General features: G+C 47.2%; 1 protein-coding gene and 1 long non-coding RNA gene across 2 annotated transcripts in view; one reads left to right on the forward strand and one right to left on the reverse strand.

Moving 5' to 3' along the window:
- Positions 1-14,871, reverse strand: part of LOC144583525 (uncharacterized) — a 359,409-nt gene that overhangs the window by 271,555 nt on the left and 72,983 nt on the right. The window lies entirely within an intron of this gene.
- RAMP3 (receptor activity modifying protein 3) overlaps positions 1-14,871 on the forward strand; it is a 180,585-nt gene that overhangs the window by 116,024 nt on the left and 49,690 nt on the right. The gene's annotated exons all lie outside the window — the stretch shown is intronic.

Consider the following 14,871-nt stretch of genomic DNA (forward strand, 5'->3'; position numbering starts at 1 on the left):
AGTTTTAAACACAGGTTTTCACTTGGGGATCCATATCCCTGATGCAGGCATGCAGAAAGCAACAAGAAAAAGCATTTCCAGTGAGGGCCTAGCAACTTTCCACACAATCACCCCCTGTACCCACCCACCCACCCAGAAGCAGCATGGCAGGAAAACGTTTTAAACACCGGATTTCACGTTGGGATCCAAATCCCTGATGCAGCCATGCAGAAAGCAACAAGAAAAAGCATTTCCCGTGAGAGCCTAGCAACTTTCCACACAACCCCTCACCCACCCACCCACCCATCCAGAAGCAGCATGGGATGGAAAACATTTTAGACACAGGATTTCACTTTGGGATCTAAATCCCTGATGCAGCCATGCAGAAAGCAACAAGAAAAAGCAATTCCAGTGAGGGCCTAGCAACTTTCCACACAATCACCCCCTGTACCCACCCACCCACCCAGAAGCAGCATGCACGGAAAACATTTTAAACACAGGATTTTACGTTGGGATCCAAATCCCTGATGCAGCCATGCAGAAAGCAACAAAAAAAAAACATTTAGAGTGAGTGCCTAGCAACTTTCCACACAATCACCCCCCCCTACCCACCCACCCACCCAGAAGCAGCATGGCAGGAACAAATTTTAAACACAGGATTTCACTTTGGGATCCAAATCCCTGATGCAGCCATGCAGAAAGCAACAAGAAAAAGCATTTCCAGTGAGGGCCTAGCAACTTTCCACACAATCCCTCACCCACCCACCCACCCATCCAGAAGCAGCATGGGATGGAAACCATTTTAGACACAGGATTTCACTTTGGGATCTAAATCCCTGATGCAGCCATGCAGAAAGCAACAAGAAAAAGCATTTCCAGTGAGGGCCCAGTAACTTTCCACACAACCCGCCCTACCCAACACCCACCCACCCCCAGAAGAACCATGGCAAGGAAACAAATTTAAACACAGGATTTCAGTTTGGGATCCTTATCTATGATGCAGCGATGCAGAAAGCAACAAGAAAAAGCATTTCCAGTGAGGGCCTAGCAACTTTCCACACAAACCCCAAAGAAGCAGCATGGCAGGGAACAAATTTTAAAAACAGGATTTCACTTTGGGATCCAAATCCCTGATGTAGGAATGCAGATAGAAACAAGAAAAAGCATTTCCTTTGAGGGCCTAGCAACTTTCCACACAACCCCACCAACACCCACCCACCCACCCACCCAGAAGCAACATGGCAGGGAAAACATTTTAAACACAGGATTTCACTTTGGGATCCAAATCCCTGATGCAGCCATGCAGAAAGCAACAAGAAAAAGTATTTCCAGTGAGGGCCTAGCAACTTTCCACACAACCCCACCAACACTCACCCACCCACCCACCCAGAAGCAGCGTGGGATGGAAACCATTTTAGACACAGGATTTCACTTTGGGATCTAAATCCCTGATGCAGCCATGCAGAAAGCAACAAGAAAAAGCATTTCCAGTGAGGGCCTAGTAACTTTCCACACAACCCGCCCTACCCACCACCCTCCCACCCCCAGAAGAACCATGGCAAGGAAACAAATTTAAACACAGGATTTCAGTTTGGGATCCTTATCTATGATGCAGGCATGCAGAAAGCAACAAGAAAAAGCATTTCCAGTGAGAGCCTACCAACTTTCCACACAACCCCTCACCCACCCACCCACCCATCCAGAAGCAGCATGGGATAGAAAACATTTTAGACACAGGTTTTCACTTTGGGTTCTAAATCCCTGATGCAGCCATGCAGAAAGCAACAAGAAAAAGCTTTTCCAGTGGGAGCCTAGCAACTTTGCACAAAACCCCCCATAGAAGCAGCATGCAGGGAAAACATTTTAAACACAGGATCTCATTTTGGGATTCAAATCCCTGATGCAGCCATGCAGAAAGCAACAAGAAAAAGCATTTCCACTGAGGGCCTAGCAACTTTCCACACAATCCCTCACCCACCCACCCACCCATCCAGAAGCAGCATGGGATGGAAACCATTTTAGACACAGGATTTCACTTTGGGATCTAAATCCCTGATGCAGCCATGCAGAAAGCAACAAGAAAAAGCATTTCCAGTGAGGGCCTAGTAACTTTCCACACAACCCGCCCTACCCACCACCCACCCAACCCCAGAAGAACCATGGCAAGGAAACAAATTTAAACACAGGATTTCAGTTTGGGATCCTTATCTATGATGCAGGCATGCAGAAAGCAACAAGAAAAAGCATTTCCAGTGAGAGCCTACCAACTTTCCACACAACCCCTCACCCACCCACCCACCCATCCAGAAGCAGCATGGGATAGAAAACATTTTAGACACAGGTTTTCACTTTGGGTTCTAAATCCCTGATGCAGCCATGCAGAAAGCAACAAGAAAAAGCATTTCCAGTGAGGGCCTAGCAACTTTCCACACAAACCCCAAAGAAGCAGCATGGCAGGGAACAAATTTTAAAAACAGGATTTCACTTTGGGATCCAAATCCCTGATGTAGGAATGCAGATAGAAACAAGAAAAAGCATTTCCATTGAGGGCCTAGCAACTTTCCACACAATCCCCCCTACCCACCCACCCACCCAGAAGCAACATGCCAGGGAAAACATTTTAAACACAGGATTTCACTTTGGGATCCATATCCCTGATGCAGCCATGCAGAAAGCAACAAGAAAAAGCATTTCCACTGAGGGCCTAGCAACTTTCCACACAACCCCACCACCACCCACCCACCCACCCACCCAGAAGCAGCGTGGCAGGGAAAACGTTTTAAACACAGGATTTCACATTGGGATCCAAATCCCTGATGCAGCTATGCAGAAAGCAACAAGAAAAAGCATTTCCAGTGAGCGCCTAGAAACTTTCCACACAACCCTCCCCTCACTACCCACCCACCCAGAATCAGCATGGCAGGGAAAAAATGTTAAACACAGGATTTCAGTTTGGGATCCTTATCCATGATGCAGGCATGCAGAAAGCAACAAGAAAAAGCATTTCCAGTGAGCTCCTAGCAACTTTCCACACAATCCCTCACCCACCCACCCACCCACCCATCCAGAAGCAGCATGGGATGGAAACCATTTTAGACACAGGATTTCACTTTGGGACCTAAATCCCTGATGCAGCCATGCAGAAAGCAACAAGAAAAAGCATTTCCAGTGAGGGCCTAGCAACTTTCCACACAACCCCCCCTACCCACCCACCCACCCAGAAGCAGCATGGCAGGAAAACATTTTAAACACAGGATTTCACTTTGGGATCCAAATCCCTGATGTAGGAATGCAGATAGAAACAAGAAAAAGCATTTCCACTGAGGGCCTAGCAACTTTCCACACAACCCCCGCCACATAGAAGCAGCATGCAGGGAAAACATTTTAAACATAGGATTTCATTTTGGGATCCAAATCCCTGATGCAGCCATACAGAAAGCAACAAGAAAAAGCATTTCCACTGAGGGCCTAGCAACTTTCCACACAACCCCACCACCAACCAACCACCCACCCACCCAGAAGCAGCGTGGCAGGGAAAACATTTTGAACAAAGGATTTCACTTTGGGATCCATATCCCTGATGCAGGCATGCAGAAAGCAATAAGAAAAAGCATTTCCAGTGAGGGCCTCGTCACTTTCCACACAATCCCCAAAGAAGCAGCATGCAGGGAAAACGTTTTAAACACAGTATTTAACGTTGGGATCCAAATCCCTGATGCACCCTTGCAGAAAGCAACAAGAAAAAGCATTTCCAGTGAGGGCCTAGCAACTTTCCACACAACCCCCCCTACCCACCCACCCACCCAGAAGCAGCATGGCAGGAACAAATTTTAAACACAGGATTTCACTTTGGGATCCAAATCCCTGATGCAGCCATGCAGAAAGCAACAAGAAAAAGCATTTCCAGTGAGGGCCTAACAACTTTCCACACAACCCCTCACCCACCCACCCACCCATCCAGAAGCAGCATGGGATGGAAACCATTTTAGACACTGGATTTCACTTTGGGATCTAAATCCCTGATGCAGCCATGCAGAAAGCAACAAGAAAAAGCATTTCCAGTGAGGGCCTAGCAACTTTCCACACAACCCCTCACCCACCCACCCACCCATCCAGAAGCAGCATGCCAGGAAAAAAATTTAAACACAGAATTTCATTTTGGGATCCAAATCCCTGATGAAGGCATGCAGAAAGCAACAAGAAAAAGCATTTCCACTGAGGGCCTAGCAACTTTCCACACAACCCCCGCCACATAGAAGCAGCATGCAGGGAAAACATTTTAAACATAGGATTTCATTTTGGGATCCAAATCCCTGATGCAGCCATACAGAAAGCAACAAGAAAAAGCATTTCCACTGAGGGCCTAGCAACTTTCCACACAACCCCACCACCAACCAACCACCCACCCACCCAGAAGCAGCGTGGCAGGGAAAACATTTTGAACAAAGGATTTCACTTTGGGATCCATATCCCTGATGCAGGCATGCAGAAAGCAATAAGAAAAAGCATTTCCAGTGAGGGCCTCGTCACTTTCCACACAATCCCCAAAGAAGCAGCATGGCAGGGAACAAATTTTAAAAACAGGATTTCACTTTGGGATTCAAATCCCTGATGTAAGAATGCAGAAAGCAACAAGAAAAAGCATTTCCAGTGAGGGCCTAGCAACTTTCCACACAACCCTCCCCTAACTACCCACCCACCCAGAATCAGCATGGCAGGGAAAAAATGTTAAACACAGGATTTCAGTTTGGGATCCTTATCCATTATGCAGGCATTCAGAAAGCAACAAGAAAAAGCATTTCCAGTGAGCGCCTAGCAACTTTCCACACAACCCTGCCCTCACCACCCACCCACCCAGCATCAGCATGGCAGGGAAAAAATGTTAAACACAGGATTTCAGTTTGAGATCCTTATCCATGATGCAGGCATGCAGAAAGCAACAAGAAAAAGCATTTCCAGTGAGGGCCTAGCAACTTTCCACACGACCCCCCCCTACCCACCCACTCACCCACCCAGAAGCAGCATGGCAGGAAAAAGTTTTAAACACAGGTTTTCACTTGGGGATCCATATCCCTGATGCAGGCATGCAGAAAGCAACAAGAAAAAGCATTTCCAGTGAGGGCCTAGCAACTTTCCACACAATCACCCCCTGTACCCACCCACCCACCCAGAAGCAGCATGGCAGGAAAACGTTTTAAACACCGGATTTCACGTTGGGATCCAAATCCCTGATGCAGCCATGCAGAAAGCAACAAGAAAAAGCATTTCCCGTGAGAGCCTAGCAACTTTCCACACAACCCCTCACCCACCCACCCACCCATCCAGAAGCAGCATGGGATGGAAAACATTTTAGACACAGGATTTCACTTTGGGATCTAAATCCCTGATGCAGCCATGCAGAAAGCAACAAGAAAAAGCAATTCCAGTGAGGGCCTAGCAACTTTCCACACAATCACCCCCTGTACCCACCCACCCACCCAGAAGCAGCATGCACGGAAAACATTTTAAACACAGGATTTTACGTTGGGATCCAAATCCCTGATGCAGCCATGCAGAAAGCAACAAAAAAAAAACATTTAGAGTGAGTGCCTAGCAACTTTCCACACAATCACCCCCCCTACCCACCCACCCACCCAGAAGCAGCATGGCAGGAACAAATTTTAAACACAGGATTTCACTTTGGGATCCAAATCCCTGATGCAGCCATGCAGAAAGCAACAAGAAAAAGCATTTCCAGTGAGGGCCTAGCAACTTTCCACACAATCCCTCACCCACCCACCCACCCATCCAGAAGCAGCATGGGATGGAAACCATTTTAGACACAGGATTTCACTTTGGGATCTAAATCCCTGATGCAGCCATGCAGAAAGCAACAAGAAAAAGCATTTCCAGTGAGGGCCCAGTAACTTTCCACACAACCCGCCCTACCCAACACCCACCCACCCCCAGAAGAACCATGGCAAGGAAACAAATTTAAACACAGGATTTCAGTTTGGGATCCTTATCTATGATGCAGCGATGCAGAAAGCAACAAGAAAAAGCATTTCCAGTGAGGGCCTAGCAACTTTCCACACAAACCCCAAAGAAGCAGCATGGCAGGGAACAAATTTTAAAAACAGGATTTCACTTTGGGATCCAAATCCCTGATGTAGGAATGCAGATAGAAACAAGAAAAAGCATTTCCTTTGAGGGCCTAGCAACTTTCCACACAACCCCACCAACACCCACCCACCCACCCACCCAGAAGCAACATGGCAGGGAAAACATTTTAAACACAGGATTTCACTTTGGGATCCAAATCCCTGATGCAGCCATGCAGAAAGCAACAAGAAAAAGTATTTCCAGTGAGGGCCTAGCAACTTTCCACACAACCCCACCAACACTCACCCACCCACCCACCCAGAAGCAGCGTGGGATGGAAACCATTTTAGACACAGGATTTCACTTTGGGATCTAAATCCCTGATGCAGCCATGCAGAAAGCAACAAGAAAAAGCATTTCCAGTGAGGGCCTAGTAACTTTCCACACAACCCGCCCTACCCACCACCCTCCCACCCCCAGAAGAACCATGGCAAGGAAACAAATTTAAACACAGGATTTCAGTTTGGGATCCTTATCTATGATGCAGGCATGCAGAAAGCAACAAGAAAAAGCATTTCCAGTGAGAGCCTACCAACTTTCCACACAACCCCTCACCCACCCACCCACCCATCCAGAAGCAGCATGGGATAGAAAACATTTTAGACACAGGTTTTCACTTTGGGTTCTAAATCCCTGATGCAGCCATGCAGAAAGCAACAAGAAAAAGCTTTTCCAGTGGGAGCCTAGCAACTTTGCACAAAACCCCCCATAGAAGCAGCATGCAGGGAAAACATTTTAAACACAGGATCTCATTTTGGGATTCAAATCCCTGATGCAGCCATGCAGAAAGCAACAAGAAAAAGCATTTCCACTGAGGGCCTAGCAACTTTCCACACAATCCCTCACCCACCCACCCACCCATCCAGAAGCAGCATGGGATGGAAACCATTTTAGACACAGGATTTCACTTTGGGATCTAAATCCCTGATGCAGCCATGCAGAAAGCAACAAGAAAAAGCATTTCCAGTGAGGGCCTAGTAACTTTCCACACAACCCGCCCTACCCACCACCCACCCAACCCCAGAAGAACCATGGCAAGGAAACAAATTTAAACACAGGATTTCAGTTTGGGATCCTTATCTATGATGCAGGCATGCAGAAAGCAACAAGAAAAAGCATTTCCAGTGAGAGCCTACCAACTTTCCACACAACCCCTCACCCACCCACCCACCCATCCAGAAGCAGCATGGGATAGAAAACATTTTAGACACAGGTTTTCACTTTGGGTTCTAAATCCCTGATGCAGCCATGCAGAAAGCAACAAGAAAAAGCATTTCCAGTGAGGGCCTAGCAACTTTCCACACAAACCCCAAAGAAGCAGCATGGCAGGGAACAAATTTTAAAAACAGGATTTCACTTTGGGATCCAAATCCCTGATGTAGGAATGCAGATAGAAACAAGAAAAAGCATTTCCATTGAGGGCCTAGCAACTTTCCACACAATCCCCCCTACCCACCCACCCACCCAGAAGCAACATGCCAGGGAAAACATTTTAAACACAGGATTTCACTTTGGGATCCATATCCCTGATGCAGCCATGCAGAAAGCAACAAGAAAAAGCATTTCCACTGAGGGCCTAGCAACTTTCCACACAACCCCACCACCACCCACCCACCCACCCACCCAGAAGCAGCGTGGCAGGGAAAACGTTTTAAACACAGGATTTCACATTGGGATCCAAATCCCTGATGCAGCTATGCAGAAAGCAACAAGAAAAAGCATTTCCAGTGAGCGCCTAGAAACTTTCCACACAACCCTCCCCTCACTACCCACCCACCCAGAATCAGCATGGCAGGGAAAAAATGTTAAACACAGGATTTCAGTTTGGGATCCTTATCCATGATGCAGGCATGCAGAAAGCAACAAGAAAAAGCATTTCCAGTGAGCTCCTAGCAACTTTCCACACAATCCCTCACCCACCCACCCACCCACCCATCCAGAAGCAGCATGGGATGGAAACCATTTTAGACACAGGATTTCACTTTGGGACCTAAATCCCTGATGCAGCCATGCAGAAAGCAACAAGAAAAAGCATTTCCAGTGAGGGCCTAGCAACTTTCCACACAACCCCCCCTACCCACCCACCCACCCAGAAGCAGCATGGCAGGAAAACATTTTAAACACAGGATTTCACTTTGGGATCCAAATCCCTGATGTAGGAATGCAGATAGAAACAAGAAAAAGCATTTCCACTGAGGGCCTAGCAACTTTCCACACAACCCCCGCCACATAGAAGCAGCATGCAGGGAAAACATTTTAAACATAGGATTTCATTTTGGGATCCAAATCCCTGATGCAGCCATACAGAAAGCAACAAGAAAAAGCATTTCCACTGAGGGCCTAGCAACTTTCCACACAACCCCACCACCAACCAACCACCCACCCACCCAGAAGCAGCGTGGCAGGGAAAACATTTTGAACAAAGGATTTCACTTTGGGATCCATATCCCTGATGCAGGCATGCAGAAAGCAATAAGAAAAAGCATTTCCAGTGAGGGCCTCGTCACTTTCCACACAATCCCCAAAGAAGCAGCATGGCAGGGAACAAATTTTAAAAACAGGATTTCACTTTGGGATTCAAATCCCTGATGTAAGAATGCAGAAAGCAACAAGAAAAAGCATTTCCAGTGAGGGCCTAGCAACTTTCCACACAACCCTCCCCTAACTACCCTCCCACCCAGAATCAGCATGGCAGGGAAAAAATGTTAAACACAGGATTTCAGTTTGGGATCCTTATCCATGATGCAGGCATTCAGAAAGCAACAAGAAAAAGCATTTCCAGTGAGCGCCTAGCAACTTTCCACACAACCCTGCCCTCACCACCCACCCACCCAGCATCAGCATGGCAGGGAAAAAATGTTAAACACAGGATTTCAGTTTGGGATCCTTATCCATGATGCAGGCATGCAGAAAGCAACAAGAAAAAGCATTTCCAGTGAGGGCCTAGCAACTTTCCACACAATCACCCCCTGTACCCACCCACCCACCCAGAAGCAGCATGGCAGGAAAACGTTTTAAACACCGGATTTCACGTTGGGATCCAAATCCCTGATGCAGCCATGCAGAAAGCAACAAGAAAAAGCATTTCCCGTGAGAGCCTAGCAACTTTCCACACAACCCCTCACCCACCCACCCACCCATCCAGAAGCAGCATGGGATGGAAAGCATATTAGACACAGGATTTCACTTTGGGATCTAAATCCCTGATGCAGCCATGCAGAAAGCAACAAGAAAAAGCAATTCCAGTGAGGGCCTAGCAACTTTCCACACAATCACCCCCTGTACCCACCCACCCACCCAGAAGCAGCATGGCAGGAAAACATTTTAGACACAGGATTTCACTTTGGGATCTAAATCCCTGATGCAGCCATGCAGAAAGCAACAAGAAAAAGCAATTCCAGTGAGGGCCTAGCAACTTTCCACACAACCCCACCACCACCCACCCACCCACCCATCCAGAAGCAGCGTGGCACGAAAAAAAATTTAAACACAGAATTTCATTTTGGGATCCAAATCCCTGATGCAGCCATGCAGAAAGCAACAAGAAAAAGCATTTCCACTGAGGGCCTAGCAACTTTCCACACAACCCCACCACCAACCACCCACCCACCCACCCAGAAGCAGCGTGGCAGGGAAAACATTTTGAACACAGGATTTCACTTTGGGATCCATATCCCTGATGCAGGCATGCAGAAAGCAACAAGAAAAAGCATTTCCAGTGGGAGCCTAGCAACTTTGCACAAAACCCCCCATAGAAGCAGCATGCAGGGAAAACGTTTTAAACACAGGATTTCACATTGGGATCCAAATCCCTGATGCAGGCATGCAGAAAGCAACAAGAAAAAGCATTTCCAGTGAGAGCGTAGCAACTTACCACACAAACCCCCACCCACCCACCCACCCACCCACCCAGAAGCAGCATGGTAGGAAAAAATTTTAAACACAGGATTTCACTTGGAGATCCATATCCCTGATGCAGGCATGCAAAAAGCAACAAGAAAAAAGCATTTCCAGTGAGGGCCTAGCAACTTTCCACACACACACACCCCTACACACCGACCCACCCAGAAGCAACGTGGCAGGGAAAACATTTTGAACAAAGGATTTCACTTTGGGATCCATATCCCTGATGCAGGCATGCAGAAAGCAACAAGAAAAAGCATTTCCAGTGAGGGCCTAGCAACTTTCCACACAAACCCCAAAGAAGCAGCATGGCAGGGAACAAATTTTAAAAACAGGATTTCACTTTGGGATCCAAATCCCTGATGTAGGAATGCAGATAGAAAGAAGAAAAAGCATTTCCATTGAGGGCCTAGCAACTTTCCACACAACCCCCCCTACCCACCCACCCACCCAGAAGCAACATGGCAGGGAAAACATTTTAAACACAGGATTTCACTTTGGGATCCAAATCCCTAATGCAGCCATGCAGAAAGCAACAAGATAAAAGCATTTCCAGTGAGGGCCTAGCAACTTTCCACACAACCCCCCACCCACCCACCCATCCAGAAGCAGCATGGCAGTGAAAAATTTTTAAACAGGATTTCACTTGGGGATCCATTTCCCTGATGGACGCATGCAGAAAGCAACAAGAAAAAGCACTTCCAGTGAGCGTAGCAACTTACCACACAAGCCCCCCACCCACCCACCCACCCAGAAGCAGCATGGCAAGGAAAAAATTTTAAATACAGAATTTCATTTTGGGATCCAAATCCCTGATGCAGCCATGCAGAAAGCATCAAGAAAAAGCATTTCCAGTGAGGGCCTAGCAACTTTCCACACACACACACCCCCACCCACCCACCCACCCAGAAGCAGCATGGTAGGAAAAAATTTTAAACACAGGATTTCACTTGGGGATCCATATCCCTGATGCAGGCATGAAAAAAGCAACAAGAAAAAGCATTTCCAGTGAGGGCCTAGCAAGTTTCCACACAACCCCCCCTACTCACCCACCCCCCCCCCAGAAGCAGCATGGTAGGAAAAACTTTTAAACACAGGATTTCACTTGGGCATCCATATCCCTGATGCAGGCATGCAAAAAGCAACAAGAAAAAAGCATTTCCAGTGAGGGCCTAGCAAATTTCCACACAACCCCCGACCTATACAAGCAGCATGCAGGGAAAACATTTTAAACACAGGATTTCACGTTGAGATCAAAATCCCTGATGCAGCCATGCAGAAAGCAACAAGAAAAAGCATTTCCAGTGAGGGCCTAGCAACTTTCCACACACACACACCCCTACCCACCCACCCACCCACACAGAAGCAGCGTGGCACGGAAAATATTTTGAACAAAGGATTTCACTTTGGGATCCATATCCCTGATGCAGGCATGCAGAAAGCAATAAGAAAAAGCATTTCCAGTGAGGGCCTCGTCACTTTCCACACAATCCCCAAAGAAACAGCATGGCAGGAAACAAATTTTATAAACAGGATTTCACTTTGGGATTCAAATCCCTGATGTAGGAATGCAATAAGCAACAAGAAAAAGCATTTCCAGTGAGGGCCTAGCAACTTTCCACACAACCCCCCCTACCCACCCACGCACCCAGAAGCAGCATGGCAGGAAAAAAAATTTAAACACGGAATTTCATTTTGGGATCCAAATCCCTGATGCAGCCATGCAGAAAGCAACAAGAAAAAGCATTTCCAGTGAGGGCCTCGTCACTTTCCACACAATCCCCAAAGAAGCAGCATGGCAGGGAACAAATTTTAAAAACAGGATTTCACTTTGGGATCCACATCCCTGATGTAGGAATGCAGATGGAAACAAGAAAAAGCATTTCCATTGAGGGCCTAGCAACTTTCCAGACAACCACCCCTACCCACCCACCCACCCAGAAGCAGCGTGGCAGGAAAACATTTTAAACACAGGATTTCACTTTGGGATCCAAATCCCTGATGCAGCCATGCAGAAAGCAACAAGAAAAAGCATTTCCAGTGAGGGCCTAGCAACTTTCCACACTACCCCCCGCCCCTTATAGAAGTAGCATGCACGGAAAACATTTTAAACACAGGATTTCACGTTGGGATCCAAATCCCTGATGCAGCCATGCAGAAAGCAACAAAAAAAAAACATTTAGAGTGAGTGCCTAGCAACTTTCCACACAATCACCCCCCCTACCCACCCACCCACCCAGAAGCAGCATGGCAGGAACAAATTTTAAACACAGGATTTCACTTTGGGATCCAAATCCCTGATGCAGCCATGCAGAACGCAACAAGAAAAAGCATTTCCAGTGAGGGCCTAGCAACTTTCCACACAATCCCTCACCCACCCACCCACCCATCCAGAAGCAGCATGGGATGGAAACCATTTTAGACACAGGATTTCACTTTGGGATCTAAATCCCTGATGCAGCCATGCAGAAAGCAACAAGAAAAAGCATTTCCAGTGAGGGCCCAGTAACTTTCCACACAACCCGCCCTACCCAACACCCACCCACCCCCAGAAGAACCATGGCAAGGAAACAAATTTAAACACAGGATTTCAGTTTGGGATCCTTATCTATGATGCAGGCATGCAGAAAGCAACAAGAAAAAGCATTTCCAGTGAGAGCCTACCAACTTTCCACACAACCCCTCACCCACCCACCCACCCATCCAGAAGCAGCATGGGATAGAAAACATTTTAAACACAGGATTTCACTTTGGGATCCAAATCCCTGATGCAGCCATGCAGAAAGCAACAAGAAAAAGTATTTCCAGTGAGGGCCTAGCAACTTTCCACACAACCCCCGCACCATAGAAGCAGCATGCAGGGAAAACATTTTAAACACAGGATCTCATTTTGGGATCCAAATCCCTGATGCAGCCATGCAGAAAGCAACAAGAAAAAGCATTTCCAGTGAGGGCCTAGCAACTTTCCACACAACCCCACCACCAACCACCCACCCACCCACCCAGAAGCAGCGTGGCAGGGAAAACATTTTAAACACAGGATCTCATTTTGGGATTCAAATCCCTGATGCAGCCATGCAGAAAGCAACAAGAAAAAGCATTTCCACTGAGGGCCTAGCAACTTTCCACACAATCCCTCACCCACCCACCCACCCATCCAGAAGCAGCATGGGATGGAAACCATTTTAGACACAGGATTTCACTTCGGGATCTAAATCCCTGATGCAGCCATGCAGAAAGCAACAAGAAAAAGCATTTCCAGTGAGGGCCTAGCAACTTTCCACACAACCCCCCCTACCGATCTACCCACCCAGAAGCAGCATGGCAGGAAAACATTTTAAACACAGGATTTCACTTTGGGATCCAAATCCCTGATGCAGCCATGCAGAAAGCAACAAGAAAAAGCATTTCCAGTGAGGGCCTAGCAACTTTCCACACTACCCCCGCCCCTTATAGAAGTAGCATGCACGGAAAACATTTTAAACACAGGATTTCACGTTGGGATCCAAATCCCTGATGCAGCCATGCAGAAAGGAACAAAAAAAAAAACATTTAGAGTGAGTGCCTAGCAACTTTCCACACAATCACCCCCCCTACCCACCCACCCACCCAGAAGCAGCATGGCAGGAACAAATTTTAAACACAGGATTTCACTTTGGAATCCAAATCCCTGATGCAGCCATGCAGAAAGCAACAAGAAAAAGCATTTCCACTGAGGGCCTAGCAACTTTCCACACAATCCCTCACCCACCCACCCACCCATCTAGAAGCAGCATGGGATGGAAACCATTTTAGACACAGGATTTCACTTTGGGATCTAAATCCCTGATGCAGCCATGCAGAAAGCAACAAGAAAAAGCATTTCCAGTGAGGGCCCAGTAACTTTCCACACAACCCGCCCTACCCAACACCCACCCACCCCCAGAAGAACCATGGCAAGGAAACAAATTTAAACACAGGATTTCAGTTTGGGATCCTTATCTATGATGCAGGCATGCAGAAAGCAACAAGAAAAAGCATTTCCAGTGAGAGCCTACCAACTTTCCACACAACCCCTCACCCACCCACCCACCCATCCAGAAGCAGCATGGGATAGAAAACATTTTAGACACAGGTTTTCACTTTGGGTTCTAAATCCCTGATGCAGCCATGCAGAAAGCAACAAGAAAAAGCATTTCCAGTGAGGGCCTAGCAACTTTCCACACAAACCCCGACCTATACAAGCAGCATGCAGGGAAAACATTTTAAACACAGGATTTCACATTGAGATCCAAATCCCTGATGCAGCCATGCAGAAAGCAACAAGAAAAAGCATTTCCAGTGAGGGCCTAGCAACTTTCCACAAACCCACACCCCTACCCACCCACCCACCGAGAAGCAGCGTGGCAGGGAAAACATTTTGAACACAGGATTTCACTTTCGGATCCATATCCCTGATGCAGGCATGCAGAAAGCAACAAGAAAAAGCATTTCCAGTGAGGGCCTAGCAACTTTCCACACAAACCCCAAAGAAGCAGCATGGCAGGGAACAAATTTTAAAAACAGGATTTCACTTTGGGATCCAAATCCCTGATGTAGGAATGCAGATAGAAACAAGAAAAAGCATTTCCATTGAGGGCCTAGCAACTTTCCACACAACCCCCCCTACCCACCCACCCACCCAGAAGCAACATGGCAGGGAAAACATTTTAAACACAGGATTTCACTTTGGGATCCATATCCCTGATGCAGCCATGCAGAAAGCAACAAGAAAAAGCATTTCCACTGAGGGCCTAGCAACTTTCCACACAACCCCACCACCAACCACCCACCCACCCACCCAGAAGCAGCGTGGCAGGGAAAAAGTTT

The sequence above is a fragment of the Pogona vitticeps genome, chromosome 6 (assembly GCF_051106095.1).
Source record: "Pogona vitticeps strain Pit_001003342236 chromosome 6, PviZW2.1, whole genome shotgun sequence".
In the NCBI taxonomy this organism is placed as follows: domain Eukaryota; kingdom Metazoa; phylum Chordata; class Lepidosauria; order Squamata; family Agamidae; genus Pogona; species Pogona vitticeps.